The sequence below is a fragment of the Symphalangus syndactylus genome, chromosome 13 (assembly GCF_028878055.3).
Source record: "Symphalangus syndactylus isolate Jambi chromosome 13, NHGRI_mSymSyn1-v2.1_pri, whole genome shotgun sequence".
NCBI classification, from domain to species: Eukaryota; Metazoa; Chordata; class Mammalia; order Primates; family Hylobatidae; genus Symphalangus; species Symphalangus syndactylus.
In genome coordinates, this window is record NC_072435.2 from 49,122,065 (window position 1) to 49,143,447 (window position 21,383).

A 21,383-nucleotide genomic window follows, 5' to 3' on the forward strand; every position below is an offset into this window, starting at 1 on the left:
CTCTTTCTAGATTCTGCCCTCAGAGGATATTTTGACATGTCACTGAGCCTAATAGTAAGATGACATCATTCTTTAGTTTTGGCACTGCCCTCAGAAGCCGTGGTGGTGTATTGCTGGGCCCAGAGCCAATGTGATGTGAGTCTCCTGCCTGGATCCTGCCTACAAGGTGCATTGTGACATATCTCTGGGCCCTTTGACTATTTTATGTGACTCTCCTCTCTTACCGGGATGTTGCCCAAAAAGAGATTGCGACATACTTTGCACCCAGCACTGAGGTGATTTGACTCTCCTCTTCTGCCTGCGCTTTGCCTACAGGAGAGAGAGTGACTTATTACTGAGTTTAGCATACACATGATGTGATTTTCCTCCACTCACAGAAGTCATTGTGACATATATCTTGGCCCATCACTGAGATTGTGACTTTTTCCTGGGACCTGTCCACAGTGGAGAATATGACACTTTTCGGCCAAGCACCTACAAGATACGACTCTCTTCTTTTTTTTTTTTTTTTGAGACGGAGTCTCGCTCTGTCCCCCAGGCTGGAGTGCAGTGGTGTGATCTCGGCTCACTGCAAGCTCCACCTCCCGGGTTCACGCCACTCTCCTGCCTCAGCCTCCCGAGTAGCTGGGACTACAGGTGCCCGCCAACACACCCGGCTAATTTTTGTATTTTTAGTAGAGACGGGGTTTCACCGTGTTAGCCACTATGGTCTCGATCTCCTGACCTTGTGATCCGCCCGCCTCGGCCTCCCAAAGTGCTGGGATTACAGGCTTGAGCCACTGCGCCCGGCCTCGACTCTCTTGTGACTGGGCCACTGGGGTGATTTTGACATGTAGTTGGCCCCAGCTCCAAGATTATGTGACTCCACACTTCACCTACAGGTAGCATTGTGTCATATCTGTGAGACCCTCAATTAGGTGAAATGACTCTTTTGTTTGGACCCTCTTCTCAAGGTACTGTGACGTATTGCTGGGCCCAGCATCTAGGTGATGTAACTCTTCTGTACTGTTTGGTTTCTGCCTAAAAAGGGATTGTGACATACCACTCTATCAAGAACCTAAATGAGGTGACTCCTCTCCAGCCTGGGACCTGCATACATTGCTTATTGACACATATCACTGGCTGCAACACCTAGGTAATGCAACTCTCCTACATGGGCCCCCACCCATAGGGGTATTCTAAGATATCTTTCTATTAATCACCTAGGTGATGTGACACTCCTCTTCTGCCTGGGCCCTCCCAAAAAAGTACTGTTACACATCACTGAGCCCAGCACCTAGGTGATGTGACTCTTCTCTCATGCATCGGCCCTGCCAACTGCGGTGTTTGTTACATATGGCTGGGCCCAGCCCCTAGGTCATTCGATTCCTTTTTTTCTGAGCCCTACCCACAGAGGGCATTTTGACATATTTTGAGCCCATCATTTAGGTGATATGACCCTCTTGCATGGGCCCTCCCCACAAGTGGTACTGTGACATATTGCTGAACCCAGTACATAGGTGATGTGACTCTGCTCTATGGATTGGGCTTTGGCCAAGCAGGGCTGTGATGTGTTGCTGGGCTCACCACCTATGTATTGTGATTATTCTGTTCTGCCTAAGCCCTGCATACAGTGTGTATTGTGACATATGCCTGGATTTAGCACCTAGATAATGTGACTTTATGGCATGGGAACTGTCCACAAAAGTATTCTGACATCTTTTTCATCACCTGGGTGATATGACCCTTTTATTTTCCCTGTTCCTGGCATATTTTGGGTATAGTAACATATCATTGAGTCCAATGCCTATGGGATATGTGGCTCCTCCCTGGGCCCAGCACATAGAGTGCCTCATGACATAACTCTGCATCCATAGTCTAGGAGATTTAACTCTTCTGACTTTCTTCTCCTGCCTAGTTTCTTCTCACAAAAAGTATTGTCACATATCACTGGGCCCAACAGCAGCAGTAACAATGATATTACTCTTTGGCCTACTGTTTGCCCTCAGAAGGCATTGTGACATATTACTTGGCCACCATCAAGGTCATGTGCATCTCCTGCCTGGACCCTGTCCACAGGGGACATTGTGACATATCTCTGTGTCCATCACCCAGGTGAGGTGAATCTTTTCACCTGCCTGGTGTCTGCTTGCTGGGGGATAATGATCTATATTGCTGATTTAATCACCGAGCTGATATAACTCTTCTCGTCTTCTTACATCCTGCCCGGAAGAAAACTGAAATATCGCTGGGCCCAACGCCAAGATTATTTTGTCTGGCCCCGCCCTCAAAAGGCATTGTGACATATTGCAGTGCCCAGCACCAATGTAATTTGTCTCCTGCCTACACCCTGCCTACTTGGGGCATTGTGACATGTCTTGGCCCATCAACTATTTGATAAAGCTCTCCTTTCTTACCTGGGTTTTTCCCATAGTAGAGATTGTGAAAGATCTCTGGGACCAGCACCTAGATGATGTGACTCTCTTCTTTTGCCTGGGCCCTTTCCACGGGGATGATCCTGTCATATAGTTTTACCAAGCCCCTAGGTTATGTGACTCAGTGGTTTTTGTGACATATTGCTTGACTCAGCACATAGGTGATATGACTCTTCTCCACTGCTTGGACTCTGTCAAGGAGGTATTGTGGGCCAGATGTGGTGGCTCATGCCTGTAATTTCAGCACTTTGGGAGGTCAAGGCAGGTGGGTCACCTGAGGTCTGGAGTCTAAGACCAGCCTGGCCAACATGGCAAAACCCTGTCTCTACCAAAAATACAAAGAAAAAAATAGCCAGGTATGATAGTGTGCCCCTGTAGTCCTGGCTACTTGGGAGGCTGAGACAGGAGAATCACTTGAACCCAAGAAGTGGAGGTTGTGGTGAGCCAAGATCATGCCATTGCACTTCAGCCTGGGTGACAGAGTGACACTCTGTCTCAAGAAAAAAAAAAGAAGGTATTGCAATGTATCACTGGGACTGACACCTAGGTTATGATACTGTCTCCTGCCTGAGCCCTGCATAAATTGTATATTTTGACATAGCACTGCATTCAACATATAGCTGATGCAACTCTAGCACATAGGCCCTCCTCATGGGCATATTAGGACATATATATTTTTCTTCATCACCTAGGTTATGTGAATCCTCTTCTTCCCAGATCCTGCCAAAAGGAAAGATTGTGACATATCACTGGAACCAGCACTTAGGTAATGTGACTTCTGCTCTGCCTGAGAACCACATATTTGGTATTGTGACATTTCACTGTGCCAAACACCTAAACCATGGGAGGCCTTGCCTCAGCCCTGTCCACAGGGGTTCTTGTGACATGTGTCTGCATCCATTACGTAAAAAATGTGACTCCGTTTCTACCTGTCCCCTGCTCACAGGAAAGATTGTGACATAGTGCAGGGTCCAGCCACCAGGTGATATGTCTCTCCTGCGTGTGCATTATTTTTAGGAAGAAATGGTAGCATATCATTGGTTGAGAACTCAGATGATGTGACTCTCCTACCTGATCAGTGCCCTCAGGGAAAATTTTACATATCATTTGCCCAGCATCCAGGCGATGTGATGGTTCTGGGTACTTTCTGTCAACAAGTAGGTTGGTAACGTATATCTTAGCCCAGCTCACAGGTGTGATGATGACTCTAATACTTTGTACCAGCCAATGGAAGAGATACTGTCTCTCACAGCTAGGCTTAGAAAAAGGAGTAAAATCCTGGGTCTCCTCTCTGTATGAAGGTTATAGAGAATTAATACTCTCTCGCATATTTTATAAAGCCCTCAGACAGTACAGAGAGTGTCATCATAGGAAAAAGCAAACAGATTAGATCATGTTTCTTGTAACACACTGTCAATTTTTAGAATTACCACTATCACACAGAGACAGAACCCACGGAGGAGTTCATGATTCTCATGTGCAGATGCAGTCAACAGTTAAAATTGTGATATCATATGTGAACATCTGGCCACAGTTGAGATGGTGACTCATTTCTAAACCCAGATCATAGGCAGGTGAGGACTGTCCTCTGTGGACCCAGCCAATCGGAGAATGTTGACTTATACCTAGACTTAGAGCCACATAAGATCATAGGTCCGTAGCACCACAAAAATCTCAGAGCAGACTGTGACTCGTGTACCATATAAAGCCCTCAGATGGTACAGAGAGTGTCTTGACAGGGCCAAGCACACAGGTGAGATTGTGACACTCATATTCACACCCAGTCAACAGTAAAGATTGTCATCTGTAAGTCTTCATCCTGGATCCTGTCTACAGAAGTCATTGCGATATATGTCTTCACCAGTCACTGAGGTCGAACGCCCAGTGACGTGACTCTCCTTCCTGGTCCATGCCCTTAGGGAAGCTTGTGACATACCCCTGGCCCAGCACAGTTAATGTCACTCTTGTGCTTGCTCTCTACCCACGGGTAGGATTGTGATATCATGGCCAAGCACAAAGATGTAATGATGACTGTCATGCCTCGAAGAAGGCAATAGGAGAGTTAATGTTGCTCCTAGGTAGGCTTAGGAAAATGAGGAAGTCTTCTTTCTGTACAAATCTCACTCTCTGACATATATAAAGCCCTAGTGTGTTACCGACAATGTCATAACAGGGCCCCTCACACAGGTGAGATCATGTTCTATACACAGCCCACCAATCTTTAGAATTGTCACCCTCACACATGGACAGAGTCCACTGGTGAGGTCCTGAATAACACATGAATGCAGTTCACAATTGGAATTGTGACTGTCATCATTGAACATCTGGCCCAATTTGGATGGTGGCTCTTTTTTTTTTTTTTTCTTTTTTTTTTTTTTTTTATTATTATACTTTAGGGTTTTAGGGTACATGTGCACAATGTGCAGGTTTGTTACATAGGTATCCATGTGCCATGTTGATTTCCTGCACCCATTAACTCGTCATTTAGCATTAGGTGTATCTCCTAATGCTGTCCCTCCCCCCTCCCCCCACCCCACAACAGTCCCCAGAGTGTGATGTTCTCCTTCCTGTGTCCATGAGTTCTCATTGTTCAATTCCCACCTATGAGTGAGAACATGCAGTGTTCGGTTTTTTGTCCTTGCGATAGTTTACTGAGAATGATGTTTTCCAGTTTCATCCATGTCCCTACAAAGGACACGAACTCATCATTTTTTATGGCTGCATAGTATTCCATGGTGTATATGTGCCACATTTTCTTAATCCAGTCTATCGTTGTTGGACATTTGGGTTGGTTCCAACTCTTTGCTATTGTGAATAGTGCCGCAATAAATATACGTGTGCATGTGTCTTTATAGCAGCATGATTTATAGTCCTTTGGGTATATACCCAGTAATGGGATGGCTGGGTCAAATGGTATTTCTAGTTCGAGATCCCTGAGGAATCGCCACACTGACTTCCACAATGGTTGAACTAGTTTACAGTCCCACCAACAGTGTAAAAGTGTTCCGATTTCTCCACATCCTCTCCAGCACCTGTTGTTTCCTGATTTTTTAATGATGGCCATTCTAACTGGTGTGAGATGGTATCTCACTGTGGTTTTGATTTGCATTTCTCTGATGGCCAGTGATGATGAGCATTTCTTCATGTGTTTTTTGGCTGCATAAATGTCTTCTTTTGAGAAGTGTCTGTTCATGTCCTCTGCCCACTTTTTGATGGGGTTGTTTGTTTTTTTCTTGTAAATTTGTTTGAGTTCATTGTAGATTCTGGATATTAGCCCTTTGTCAGATGAGTAGGTTGCAAAAATTTTCTCCCATTCTGTAGGTTGCCTGTTCACTCTGATGATAGTTTCTTTTGCTGTGCAGAAGCTCTTTAGTTTAATGAGATCCCATTTGTCGATTTTGGCTTTTGTTGCCATTGCTTTTGGTGTTTTAGACATGAAGTCCTTGCCCACGCCTATGTCCTGAATGGTATTGCCTAGGTTTTCTTGTAGGATTTTAATGGTTTTAGGTCTAACATATAAGTCTTTAATCCATCTTGAATTAATTTTTGTATAAGGTGTAAGGAAGGGATCCAGTTTCAGCTTTCTACATATGGCTAGCTAGTTTTCCCAGCACCATTTATTAAATAGGGAATCCTTTCCCCATTTCTTGTTTTTGTCAGGTTTGTCAAAGATCAGATAGTTGTAGCTATGCGGCATCATTTCTGAGGGCTCTGTTCTGTTCCATTGACCTATGTCTCTGTTGTGGTACCAGTACCATGCTGTTTTGGTTACTGTAGCCTTGTAGTATAGTTTAAAGTCAGGTAGCGTGATGCCTCCAGCTTTGTTCTTTTGGCTTAGGATTGACTTGGCGATGTGGGCTCTTTTTTGGTTCCATATGAACTTTAAAGTAGTTTTTTCCAATTCTGTGAAGAAAGTCATTGGTAGCTTGATGGGGATGGCATTGAATCTATAAATTACCTTGGGCAGTATGGCCATTTTCACGATATTGATTCTTCCAACCCATGAGCATGGAATGTTCTTCCATTTGTTTGTATCCTCTTTTATTTCATTGAGCAGTGGTTTGTAGTTCTCCTTGAAGAGGTCCTTCACATCCCTTGTAAGTTGGATTCCTAGGTATTTTATTCTCTTTGAAGCAATTGTGAATGGGAGTTCACTCATGATTTGGCTCTCTGTTTGTCTGTTATTGGTGTACAAGAATGCTTGTGATTTTTGTACATTAATTTTGTATCCTGAGACTTTGCTGAAGTTGCTAATCAACTTAAGGAGATTTTGGGCTGAGACAATGGGGTTTTCTAGATATACATTCATGTCATCTGCAAACAGGGACAATTTGACTTCCTCTTTTCCTAATTGAATACCCTTTATTTCCTTCTCCTGCCTGATTGCTCTGGCCAGAACTTCCAGCACTATGTTGAGTAGGAGCGGTGAGAGAGGGCATCCCTGTCTTGTGCCAGTTTTCAGAGGGAATGCTTCCAGGTTTTGCCCATTCAGTATGATATTGGCTGTGGGTTTGTCGTAGATAGCTCTTATTATTTTGTGATACATCCCATCAATGCCTAATTTATTGAGAGTTTTTAGCATGACGGTTGTTGAATTTTGTCAAAGGCCTTTTCTGCATCTATTGAGATGATCATGTCGTTTTTGTTGTTGATTCTGTTTATATGCTGGATTACATTTATTGATTTGCGTATGTTGAACCAGCCTTGCATCCCAGGGATGAAGCCCACTTGATCATGGTGGATAAGCTTTTTGATGTGCTGCTGGATTCGGTTTGCCAGTATTTTATTGAGGATTTTTGCATCAATGTTCATCAAGGATATTGGTCTGAAATTCTCTTTTTTGGTTATGTCTCTGCCAGGTTTTGGTATCAGGACGATGCTGGCTTCATAAAATGTGTTAGGGAGAATTCCCTCTTTTTCTATCGATTGGAATAGTTTCAGAAGGAATGGTACCAGTTCCTCCTTGTACCTCTGGTAGAATTCAGCTGTGAATCCATCAGGTCCTGGACTCTTTTTGCTTGGTAAGCTATTGATTATTGCCACAATTTCAGAACCTGTTATTGATCTATTCAGAGATTCAACTTCTTCCTGGTTTAGTCTTGGGAGGGTGTATTTGTCGAGGAATTTATCCATTTCTTCTAGATTTTCTAGTTTATTTGCATAGAGGTGTTTGTAGTATTCTCTGATGGTAGATTGTATTTCTGTGGGATCGGTGGTGATATCCCCTTTTTCGTTTTTTATTGCATCTATTTGATTCTTCTCTCTTTTCTTCTTTATTAGTCTTGCTAGCGGTCCATCAATTTTGTTGATCTTTTCAAAAAACCAGCTCCTGGATTCATTAATTTTTTGAAGGGTTTTTTTGTGTCTCTATTTCCTTCAGTTCTGCTCTGATTTTAGTTATTTCTAGCCTTCTGCTAGCTTTTGAATGTGTTTGCTCTTGCTTTTCTAGTTCTTTTAATTGTGATGTTAGGGTGTCAATTTTGGATCTTTCCTGCTTTCTCTTGTGGGCATTTAGTGCTATAGATTTCCCTCTACACACTGCTTTGAATGTGTCCTAGAGATTCTGGTATGTTGTGTCTTTGTTCTCGTTGGTTTCAAAGAGCATCTTTATTTCTGCCTTCATTTCATTATGTACCCAATAGTCATTCAGGAGCAGGTTGTTCAGTTTCCATGTAGTTGAGCGGTTTTGAGTGAGTTTCTTAATCCTGAGTTCTAGTTTGATTGCACTGTGGTCTGAGAGACAGTTTGTTATAATTTCTGTTCTTTTACGTTTGCTGAGGAGAGCTTTACTTCCAACTATGTGGTCAATTTTGGAATAGGTGTGGTGTGGTGCTGAAAAAAATGTATATTCTGTTGACTTGGGGTGGAGAGTTCTGTAGATGTCTATTAGGTCCACTTTATGTAGAGCTGAGTTCAATTCCTGGATATCCTTGTTAACTTTCTGTCTCGTTGATCTGTCTAATGCTGACAGTGGGGTGTTAAAATCTCCCATTATTATTGTGTGGGAGTTTAAGTCCCTTTGTAGGTCACTGAGGACTTGCTTTATGAATCTGGGTGCTCCTTTGTTGGGTGCATATATATTTAGGATAGTTAGCTCTTCTTGTTGAATTGATCCCTTTACCATTATGTAATGGCCTTCTTTGTCTCTTTTGATCTTTGTTGGTTTAAAGTCTATTTTATCAGAGACTAGGATTGCAACCCCTGCCTTTTTTTGTTTTCCAGTTGCTTGATAGATCTTCCTCCATCCCTTTATTTTGAGTCTATGTGTGTCTCTGCACGTGAGATGGGTTTCCTGAATACAGCACACTGATGGGTCCTGACTCCTTATCCAGTTTGCCAGTCTGTGTCTTTTGATTGGAGCATTTAGCCCATTTACATTTAACGTTAATATTGTTATGTGTGAATCTGATCCTGTCATTATGATGTTAGTTGGTTATTTTGCTCGTTAGTTGCTATAGTTTCTTCCTAGCCTCGATGGTCTTTACAATTTGGCATGTTTTTGCAGTGGCTGGTACCGGTTGTTCCTTTCCATGTTTAGTGCTTCCTTCAGGAGCTCTTTTAGGGCAGGCCTGGTGGTGACAAAATCACTCAGCGTTTACTTGTCTGTAAAGTATTTTATTTCTCCTTCACTTATGAAGCTTAGTTTGGCGGGATAGGAAATTCTGGGTTGAAAATTCTTTTCTTTAAGAATGTTGAATATTGGCCCCCACTCTCTTCTGGCTTGTAGAGTTTCTGCTGAGAGATCAGCTGTTAGTCTGATGGGCTTCCCTTTGTGGGTAACCCGACCTTTCTCTCTGGCTGCCCTTAACATTTTTTCCTTCATTTCAACTTTGGTGAATCTGACAATTATGTGTCTTAGAGTTGCCTTTCTCGAGGAGTATCTTTGTGGCGTTCTCTGTATTTCCTGAATCTGAATGCTGGCCTGCCTTGCTAGATTGGGGAAGTTCTCCTGGATAATATCTTGCAGAGCGTTTTCCAACTTGGTTCCATTCTCCCCATCATTTTCAGGTACACCAATCAGACGTAGGTTTGGTCTTTTCACATAGTCCCAATTTTCTTGGAGGCTTTGTTCATTTCTTTTTATTCTTTTTTCTCTAAACTTCCCTTCTCTCTTCATTTCATTCATTTCATCTTCCATCAGCGATACCCTTTCTTCCAGTTGATCGCGTCTGCTACTGAGGCTTCTGCAATCTTTGCGTAGTTCTCGAAACTTGGCTTTCAGCTCCATCAGCTCCTTTAAGCCCTTCTCTCCATTGGTTATTCTAGTTATCCATTCTTCTAATTTTTTTTCAAAGTTTTTAACTTCTTTGCTATTGTTTTGAATTTCCTCTCGTAGCTCAGAGTAGTTTGATCATCTGAAGCCTTCTTCTCTCAACTCATCAAAGTCATCCTCCATCCAGCTTTGTTCCATTGCTGGTGAGGAACTGCGTTCCTTTGGAGGAGGAGAGGTGCTTTGTTTTTTAGAGTTTCCAGTTTTTTTGCTCTGTTTTTTCCCCATCTTTGTGGTTTTATCTACTTTTTTCTTTGATGATGGTGATGTACAGATGGGTTTTTGGTGTGGATGTCCTTTCTGTTTGTTAGTTTTCCTTCTACCAGACAGGACCCTCAGCTGCAGGTCTGTTGGAGTTTACTAGAGGTCCACTCCAGACCCTGTTTGGCTGGGTGTCAGCAGCGGTGGCTGCAGAACAGCGGATTTTCGTGAGACCACAAATTCAGCTGTCTGATAGTTCCTCTGAAAGTTTTGTCTCAGAGGAGTACCCGGTTGAATGAGGTGTCAGTCTGTCCCTACTGGGGGCATGCCTCCCAGTTAGGCTGCTTAGGGGTGAGGGACCCACTTTAGGAGGCAGTCTGTCCGTTCTCAGATCTCCAGCTGCGTGCTGGGAGAACCACTACTCTCTTCAAAGCTGTCAGTCAGACAGGGACATTTAAGTCTGTGGAGGTTCTTGCTGAGTTTTTGTTTGTCTGTGCCCTGCCCCCAGAGGTGGAGCCTATAGAGGCAGGCAGGCCTCCTTGAGCTGTGGTGGGCTCCACCCAGTTCGAGCTTCCTGGCTGCTTTGTTTACCTAAGCAAGCCTGGGCAATGGCGGGCGCCCCTCCCCCAGCCTCGCTGCCGCCTTGCAGCTTGATCTCAGACTGCTGTGCTAGCAATCAGCAAGACTCTGTGGGCATAGGACCCTCCGAGCCAGGTGCGGGACACAATCTCCTAGTGTGCCGTTTTCCAGGCCCGTGGAAAAGCGCAGTATTAGGATTCCAGGTGCCGTCTGTTTCCCCTTTCTTTGACTAGGAAAGGGAACTCCCTGACCCCTTGTGGTTCCCGAGTGAGGCAATGCCTCGCCCTGCTTCGGCTCGCGCACAGTGCGCTTCACCGACTGTCCTGCACCCACTGTTAGGCACTCCCTAGTGAGATGAAACCGGTACCTCAAGCAGAAATGTAGAAATCACCCGTCTTCTGTGTCGCTGGGGCTGGGAGCTGGAGACCGGAGCTGTTCCTATTTGGCCATCTTGGCTCCACCTCCCTTTTTTTTTTTTTTTTTTTTTTTTTTGAGACAGAGCCTTGCTCTGTCACCCAGGCTGGAGTGCAGTGATGCAATCTTGGCTCACTGCAACTTCTGCCTCCTGGGTTCAAGCAGTTTTCCTGCCTCAGCCCCCTGAGTAGCTGTGATTACAGGCACCCGCCACCATGCCCAGCTAATTTTTGTATTTTAAGTAGAGACAGGGTTTCACCACGTTGGCCAGGCTGGTCTCGAACTCCTGACCTTGTGATCCACCCACCTCAGCCTCCCAAAGTGCTGGGATTGCCGGTGTGAGCCACCATGCCCGGCAGTGATCCATTTCTAAACCCAGCTTGTTAAAAGGTGAGGACTCTCCTATCTGGACTAAACCAATTGGATAGATGTTGATGCTCATATCTGGGCTTGGAACCACAGGAAAGATTCTGGATCTTCTTGGACAAAGGTCACAGAGGATTACCACTCTTGCATATTGTATAAATCCATCAAGTGAAACTCTATCATAAGAGAACATAGCACATGCGTGAGATGTTGTCTTTTGAATGCACACCCAGGCAACAGTAAAGATTGTCATTCTCCCATATAAACACATCTCACTGTTGAGGTTCTGAATGTCAGACACAAACTGTTAAAAGTTGAATAATTGACTCTCGTGGATCTGGACTAGAGGTGGACTGGTGACTCAGAGCAAGATTCAGCACACATACGAGTCTGTGACTTCACTGAAAGGACAAGCCTGCAGAAGAAATTGTGGCTTTCCTGCCCACATTCTGTCAACCATTGATATTGTGATTCACATACTTAGATCCAATGTACAGAAAGTGTTGACTCATACCTAGAACCTGGACATATATGGAATTTCTACTCTAATTCCTGGACTTTTCTGCAGGTGTGATTGTATGCATCCGCTACCCACATTTGTGATTTGACTTTCCTGCCTTGGCCCAGCCCACAGATGAGATTGTGACATATCTCTTGACTCTGCACCTTGATGGTGCAATTTCCGCTCACTGCAACCTCTGCCTCCCAGGTTCAAGTGATTCTTCTGCCTCAGCCTCCTGAGGAGCTGGGATTACAGGCACACACCATCACACCCAACTACTTTTTGTATTTTTAGTAGAGATGGTGTTTCACCACATTGGTCAGGCTGGTCTCTAACTCCTGACCTCGTGATCCACCCGCCTCAGCCTCCCGAAGTCCTGGGATTACAGGTATGAGCCACCATGCCTGGCCTCACTGGGCCTTTCACCCAGGTGATGTGAGTTATTTTTCTTGCGTTGGTACTGCTCACAGGGTGCATTGACATATTTCTAAGCCCTTCACTCAGGTTATGTGACTACTTTTTTGCCTGTGCCCTATTTTGCATGTTAGGACATATTACGAGGCCCAACACCTATAAAATCAGAGGCTCCTCCCTGGGCCCTCTCTGCAGAGGGCCTTGTGACATATCTCTGCATCAATCACCTAGGAAATGTGACTCCGTTTTTGCCTGCACTCTGTCCACAGGAAACATTGTGACTTATCACTAGGCCCAGGTACGAGTTGATGTGTCTCTGGTAACTAGGCCTTGACCACAGAGAGGATTGTTACCTATTGCTGGGCTCAGCCCCCATGTGGTGTGACTATACTGTCTGTGTCCTGCTTTCAGGAGAAGGCTGTAACATATTCCTGGTTGAGTATTCAGGTGATGTGACACTCCTGTGTGGTCCCTGCCTTCAGAAAAGATTGTGATGTATTCCTGGCCAAAAACCCAGGTGATGTGACTCTTATCTCTCCCTACTCACAGGTAAGGTTGTAAAATGCCTTGGTCTAGCTCACAGGTGTGATGATGTTGATTGATGTTGACCCTTTTTTTTTTTTTTTTGGAGACGGAGTCACTCTGTCGCCCAGGCTGGAGTGCAGTGGTGTGATCTCAGCTCACTGCAACCTCCACCTCCTGGGTTCTAGGGATTCTCCTGCCTCAGCCTCCCGAGTAGCTGGGATTACAGGTGCACACCACCAATCCCGACTAATTTTTTTTTTCTTTTTTTTTTTTGTGACGGAGTCTCACTCTGTCGCCCAGGCTGGAGTGCAGTGGCGCAATCTCGGCTCACTGCAGCTTGCTCTGCCTCCCGGGTTCACGCCATTCTCCTGCCTCAGCCTCTCCGAGTAGCTGGGACTACAGGTGCCCGCCACCATGCCCGGCTAATTTTTTTTTGTATTTTTAGTAGAGATGGGGTTTCACCGTGGTCTCGATCTCCTGACCTCGTGATCCGCCCGCCTCGGCCTCCCAAAGTGCTGATATTACAAGCGTGAGCCACCGCGCCCGGCCAATCCTGGCTAATTTTTGTACTTTCCTTAGAGACGTGGTTTCACCATGTTGGCCAGGCTGGTCTCGAGCTCTGTACTTCAAGTGATCTGCCTGCCTCAGCCTCGCAAAGTTCTGGGATTACAGGCATGAGCCACTGTGCCCAGCCACAAGTGTGAAGATGACTCTCATACCTCAAACCAGCCGATAGGAGAGATCCTGTTTCTTATAGCTAGGCTTAAAGTCATGAGTATGGTCATGGGTCTTCTTGTACGAAGGTCCTAGAGAAATACCACTTTCTTTTATACTATATAAATCTCTTATTGTACAGAGATTGCCATTCCAGGGTTCGGAACACAGGTGAGATTGTGTTTCTCATATGCATACCCCAGCAAACATTAAAATTGTCATCTTCACACATGGACAGGTCCCACTGGTAAGTCCTGAATCTCACACATGGAAAAAATCCACAGTTGAAATTGTGACTATCATATATGAACATCCGGCCAGAGTTGAAATGATGAGTCATTTCTAAATCTAGTTTATAGGCAAGTGAGAATTTTTCTATCTGAACCCAAGAGAATAAAAGATGGTTTTGAATTAGACAAAATAGAGCTAAAAGTTCAAACAAGTGGTGGAAGGATTGTAAAAATCTTGCAAAGAATTCCATGTGTGGATATATTGACTAAATTTAAAAAGGTACTACTTGGTTTTTCTGTAAACAAAAAATTGAAATAAAAGCACAACAAGGTACTCGTAATGCACTAATCTGCTTTTAACAAAATTTGTTAAAGGTTATAACAGATTGTTGCTTCTTTAAAATTTGGGAGTCATTGTAACAAATAATTTACGATAATCTGAAATTCTATTTTATAACATCAAGTGTTTCAAATCTCTAATACTTAACATGCTTCCCAAAATCAAACTTTAGTTTCAAAATTGCCTTTCCTGATTCCTGGCTGTTGGATACTTCAGAGGGCCCCTGGAGTATTCAAAAGAGAGGTAAACAGAATTATTTGACATATTTAGGTACATGAGACTGGCAAAATGGTGTTTATTCAAACTTTAGGTTATATTTTGGTGAATAATACTATGTTCCAAAATTGTTTGGGATTTCTAAAATTCTAATATATGGTATCAGTGGTAATAAAGGTTGTTATATTAAGTTATTGTAAACCACACAGATAGCCAAACTTCTTTGTCAATTGTGTTCTAACTGTAACCTGGACATTTTGTTATTCACAGACAAGTATTGTCTTGTTTTAATTCTTTTTAAAAGATGGTTTATATTAAACTATAGAACTTTCACAGATGCTTTCAAATAGAGATTTCTGATAGCCTTGGATATTGTGACATTGGAACAAAGGAAAAAAGGACAGGATTCAGGGCTGGGTGTGGTGGCTCACACCTGTAATCCCAGCACTTTGGGAGGCCAAGGCAGGTGGATCACGAGTTCAGGAAATCAAGACCATCCTGGCTAATACGGTGAAACCCAGACTCTACTAAAAATACAAAAAATTAGCATGGTGGCTAGCACCTCTAGTCTCAGCTACTTGGGAGGCTGGGGCAGGAGAATCGCTTGAACCTGGGAGGCGGAGGTTGCAGTGAGCTGAGATCATGCCACTGCACTCCAGCCTGGGCGACAAAGAGAGACTCCGCCTCAAAAAAAAAAAAGCACAGGACTCATGAGGAGCTAAAATGTTCATGAATATCAAGCAAAACAAGAGTTAAGTAAATGGACTGCACCCAGAAAACTAAAGCAACCTTTTTGACTTTTGCTTGGTATATTGCTGATCCTTGTTTCATTTTTTAGAGTCAAGGAAACTTGTTTTTAACTATTTATGGCCTTCAATAATTGAGTAAAGTATACTCTTATGAACAAAATTTGGAATGTGTTTGTTTTTCTCTGCCTGTTTCCTCTAGAATTTGGAAACTATCTGTGAGTATTCTCAACTTATGGCAATATAGTTGTTTGTATGAGTGCAATAAGAATCCATTTTCTTTAGCAACAGGATGCAACTGGAGAAACTGTTTGTTTGTTCATTTTAACCAAGGCTTTGACTGAAAGGGTATGCTTCCCTTTAAAGAGTCAAGCTTGACTTGCAGAGATGATAAAAGCCCCTTGAAAAAACTGCCCTCATACCCTTGTCTACACAGTCTCTGTACAGCATTCCTGACCTGTGGTCAGTGAAAAATATCACTTTTTAACAGGCCTAGGAGCTCCAAGTTTATCTTGGGACCTTAAGAGGAAAGGATTACCCAGCTCACAGGTATTTGAGGATACAAACACATGGCTGTGCTCAGCTTTAGAAGGTCTTATTCCTTGTGGAACAGATTTCCATCGAAGCCAATCTAAAAGGCCTATGTAGAGATAGTCATTTTTGCTCACCTTATGCAAACAGTCAGGGCAAGTATAGGACTAAAGTCTATGTTGCAAACAACTTAGCCCTGTTATGTTTTTTTTTTTTTTTTTTTTTTTTTAAGGTGGAGTCTCGCTCTGTCACCCAGGATGGAGTGCAGTGGTGCAATCTTGGCTCACTGCATCTTCTGCCTCCCAGGTTCAAGCAATTCTCTGCCTCAGCCTCTTGAGTAGCTGGGATTACAGGTGCCCACCACCATGCCCTGCTAATTTTTGTATTTTTAGTAGAGACAGGATTTAGCCATCTTGGCCAGGCTGCTTCTGAACTCCTGACCTCATGATCCACCCACTTCAGCCTCCAAAGTGCTGGGATTACAGGCGTGAGCTACCGTGCCTGCCCAGAACTGAATATTTTATACATTTCTTTCTACATGGATTATATAAATTGGGCTTTCCAGCAGAAAAAGGAAAAAAAAAAGCATATGTCTCAATGAGAGCACACAATTACGAGAATGGCAACCATGCAAAGAAAAATTGCAGGGACTTAGTGCTGGTGAGGATTTAGAGCAACTAAAACTAGAAATATAAAATGATACAGTAACTTTGGAAAACAATTTAATGGTTTATTGTAATGTTATATATACATTTATCATGTTACCAGGATATCCACTCCTAGGTCATTACTAAAGCAAAGCGAAAACTAATGTTGAAATGAAAACCTTTTTGTGGCTGTGTATTGCGAACTTTATTTTTAATTGCAAAAAGCTAGATATAAACCAGACGCTTTATAGCAGTTGAATAAATAAACTGTGGTGCATCCATAAAATAGAATCCTAGTTGTCAACAACAACAAAAAACAAATTATTGATCTACATCACAGTATGCATGAGTCAGAAATGCATTTCTTTCAGTGAAGGAAGGAAGATCCAAAAGGCTACATATTACATGATCCAATTATATGGCATTGTAGAAAAGAGATTGATTATAATCAAGCTAGGCTTGATAGCTCAAACCTATAATCTCAGCATGTTGGGAGGCTGAGGTGAGAGAGTTGTTTGAGTCAGGGATTTTAAGAGCAGCCTGAGCAATATAGCAAGACCTTCCTAAAAAAGAAGAAAGCAGAAGGAGAAGGGGAGAAGGAGAAATAGAAGGAGGAGAAGGAAAAAAGGAAGGGGAAGAAAAAAGAGGAGGAGAAGGAGGAAGGAGAAGCAGGAAGAAGAGAAAGGAGAAAGAAGAATAAAAAGTAGTAGTTAGGACAATGAAACAATTCTGTGTGGTACTCTGAAGATGGGTATGTGACTCTGGACAGTTGTCAAATCTTATGAAACTGAACATCACAGAGAATAAATTTTCCTCTCTGTTAAACAACACAAAACAAAAAAAAATATTGATTTGGAGTATATTTAGATACAATGTAGAAAATTTTAAAAGGAGCTTAACCTAATAGAAATGTAATACCTAACTCTATTAAAGAAGGTTGGAATGAGGCCAGGTGTAGTTGCTCATGCCTGTAATCCCAGCATTTTGGGAGGCCGAGGCAGCTGGATCACCAGAGGTCGAGAATTTGAGACCAGCCTGACCAACATGGAGAAACCCCATCTCTACAAAAAACACAAAATTAGCTGGATATGGTGGCACATGCCTGTAATCCCAGCTCCTCGGGAGGCTGAGGCAGGAGAATCACTTGAACCCAGAGGTGTACGTTACAAAGAGCCAAGGTCGTGACATTGCACTCCAGCCTCTGCCACAAGAGCAAGAACTGCGTCTCAAAAAAAAAAAAAAAAAAAAAAAATGAAAGGTCTTAATTTAAATCACTTTGAAAAACAGTGTTTTGATTGAATACTGCAAGAGTCAAAAACTATACACAAACTGTATTCTTGTATTGTTTTTTCATAAGCATATGAATTAGCAATTTTTAAAACTATATGGTGGTGTATACACACACATAGTAATTACTGCCTATTTTTTGAACTTAAAAAGTGTTAGCAACAAAGAGAGAATTTTAGAATAAATGATGTGATGCTGAACTGGAGTTGCGCATGTTTTTGTTTTTGAGACAGCCATTGTCACCCAGGCCGTAGTGCAGTGGTGCATTCCTGGCTCACTGAAGCCTCCACCTCCCAGGTTCAAGTGATTTTCATGTTTGAGCCTCCTGAGTAGCTAGAATTACAGGTGTGTACCAACTCACCTGACTAATTTTTGTATTTTTAGTAGTGATGGGGTTTCACCATGTTGGCCAGGCTGGTCTCAAACCCCTGACCTCTTGATCTGCCCGCCTTGGCCTTCCAAAGTGCTGGGATTACAGGTGTGAGCCACCACACCAGGCCTGTTTTTCTAATAAGACTTATGACTCCTACCTCAGACTTCCAAGTATCCTGGTCCCTTTGATGATATCCTGTCTCTACTTCTAAAAAATACCAAAAAAAAAAAAAACCACCACAGCTCTGTTTTTTGTTATTTTTTTTAAAGTAGAGACAGGGTCTCACCATGTTGCCCAGGCTGGTCTTGAACTCTTGAGCTCAAGCAATTTGCCCTTTTTGGCCTTCCAAAGTGCTGGGATTACAGGCAGTGTATTTCTTGGTAAGAATTCATTAAGCTTTGCATGAATGAATGATTTCCACATATATTTCTGTATGAATGTTTTATGTCAACAAAAAATTACATAGTACATATTTGCACAAAATGCTAACTCATCTCAGAATAATGGCAGCATTTTTTGGCTTATGGTGGAACACACTCAGGACATGATCATACAGATTGTAATATTCCAAGAGGAGTATTAAAGCCCTACCCCTTGGGTGAAACTGTAGGTCTTTTTATTTTTACCTCAGTTAGGTTCATGATATGTTTTTTATTTTAAGATAATGCAATTTTTTGTTGTTGTTGTTTGTTTTTTCCAGAAAATGTCCCCTCACAGCAATGATTGCCAATGCCGAGGCACCTAGCACAGTGCCTTGCTCAGTGGGTACTCAGTATATATGGAACTGGGTTGATTAAGGCACAAAACCAACAGCAAGGTTGGTTCAGTGAAGAATAATTTAGTAGTACTGGTTAGACTAAAAGGCCATGACTTAGCAGCAAACATTTTTACATTCATTTGAGAAATAATTTACAATTAGGTCACCTGAAAATGTTAATTTACAGCGGTGGCATTTAAGCTTGGCTGCACTCTGTCATCACATATACAGATTAAAATCACATTGTTCAACTCAAGCAATTCTGATTTAATTAGGGTGTTGCAATTTGTGTTTAGGGGATTTTTAACACCACCACCCCCTCCCCCCACACCCTGCCCCAAGTGGTTTTTACATGCAGTCTGGAATGAAAACAATTGGTTTAGGGTGAGGGATGGATTCACTGTGTGTGATTATCATGTGTGCTGCTGAGATTTGTCCCATGGCTGCTTCTGACTTTGGGATCTTGAAAAGCAGCGCTGCCATTGTAAAAATCAAAAGACAACTTCAAGATGTACTCAAATACTTTGCTAAATTGCAACAGAATAAAATGTCTTCTTAGCAGATCGGTCTATAGTCACTTTAATTCAAGGTAAGAGATTGTCTCAGGTACAGTAGTTTTAGTAAGTGTTGAAAATCATAAATAGCTTACATATACCAATAAACTATTTTAATCCTTTGACATATTTGACAGCCTTTTCCAAATCAAATTTTAGCTTACAAATTGTCTTTTTTTTTTTGAGACAGAGTCTCACTCTATTGCCCTGGCTGGAGCACGGTGGTGCGATCTTGGCTCACTGCAACCTCTGCCTCCCAGGTTCAAGCAATTCTCCTGTCTCAGCCTCCCAAGTAGCTGGGATTACAGGTGTGGTGTGCGCCACCATGCCTGGCTAATTTTTGTATTTTTAGTAGAGACGGGGTTTTGCTATGTTGGCCAGGCTGGTCTCGAACTCCTAACTTCAGGTGATCTACCTGCCTTGGCCTCCCATTACGTGCTGGGATTACAGGCATGAGCCACAGCACCCAGCTGAAAAATTGTGTCTTTTTTGATCTCTAACTTTTGGGTGCTATAGAGTGCCAATGCAGCATATAAAAGAATAATAAACAGAATTATTTGTTTTGTTGAATTACATGGAAAGCATTGTCAAAAATGTTTGATCTTCAACTTAATATTTTAATAAATGTTATTAATGTTTATTTCAAAATGTCTGAAATTTCTTTTTTTTTTTTGAGACGGAGTCTTGCTCTGTCACCAGGCTGGAGTGCAGTGTCACAATCTTGGCTCACTGCAACCTCCGCCTCCCGGGTTCAAGCGATTCTCTTGCCTCAGTCTCCCAAGTAGCTGGGACTACGGGCATGCACCACCACACCTAATTTTTTTTTCTTTTTTTTCTTTTTTTTTGAGGCAGAGTCTCCATCTGTCGCCCAGGCTGGAGTGCAGTTGTGAGATCTCGGCTCACTGCAACCTCTGCCTCCAGGGTTCAAGTGATTCTCCTGCCTCAGCCTCCAGAGTACCTGGGATTACAGGCTCCACACCCAGCTAATTTTTGTATTTTTAGTAGAGATGGGGTTTCACCGTATTGGTCAGGCTGGTTTTGAACTCCTGACCTGACCTGGTTTTGAATTCCTGAGCCCACCTCAGGCTCCCCAAGTGCTGAGATTACAGATGTGAGCCACTGCACCCAGCCTAATTTTTGTATTTTTAGTAGAAACGAGGTTTCACCATGTTGGCCAGTATGGTCTTGATATTTTGACCTTGTGATCCACCCGCCTTGGCCTCCCAAAGTGCTGGGATTACAAGGCGTGAGCCACCGCGCCCAGCCAATGTATGAAATTTCTAAAAATCTAATATATCTGAGTATATCTAATTGTCATAATTATGGTTATTATGATATATTATTGTAGGCTGAAGATATAATCAATTTCTTTTTATTTGTTTCTTTATAACCATTTTTTTTTTAAGACAGAGTTTCACTTTTGTTGCCCAGGCTAGGGTGCAGTGGTGTGATCTTGGCTCACTGCAACCTCCACCTCCCAGTTTCAAGCGATTCTCCTGCCTCAGCCTCCCAAGTAGCTGATAGTATAGGCATGTGCCACCATGCCTGGCTAATTTTTGTATTTTTAGTAGAGAAGGGGTTTCACCATGTTGATCAGGCTGGATGGTCTCGAACTTCTGACCTTGGGTGATCCACCTGCCTTGGCCTCCCAAAGTGCTGGGATTACAGTCATGAGCCACCACGCCTGGCCTCTTTATAACCATTTTAAGTCATTTCCACAGTTAATGGTCTAATTCTAATGCAGTTTCTCAAAACTCCAAAAGCTTGCAAAATTGTAAAGTATAGTGTCTTTAAGGAGGTTTATGAAAATATGGGTAAAGTCGAGTATAGGTTTCTGATCAGTTTGGGATTAATTGTTTGGATGGGGTAAGGATTGTGAGTATCCTGATGAAGAGATTGATTCTTATAAAACTGCTAACCCAAGCAAAACAACAATTAATTAAATATTAGAAAAATATTCTGCCACATATTATGTTAAATCAGCCAGTACTGAAGTTGTTTAGACATGCCATTTGAATGAACTCTGTGGCCTAAGTCAAATTACCTATGATAACCCCTCAGTTATCAGTGCTATGCACCTAAATTGGAAAAACAAACCTGGTATTTAAGAGGACAAATTTAATGTTAAGTGTGGACTCTTGGAGAACCTAGACAGCCAACAGCTACTTGTTCATTCCTGAGTTCTTAAAGCTTCCATTATTAACAGCTCTGCATTCCATTATTCATCACAGAAGAAACAAAATAATCTAAATTGAATATAAATTAAGTTTGTGTGTGGTGACCCTTCTAAATTATAGGTTAAG

General features: G+C 42.6%; 1 protein-coding gene; it reads right to left on the reverse strand.

Moving 5' to 3' along the window:
* Positions 1-21,383, reverse strand: part of LOC129459812 (zinc finger protein 724) — a 283,659-nt gene that overhangs the window by 152,334 nt on the left and 109,942 nt on the right.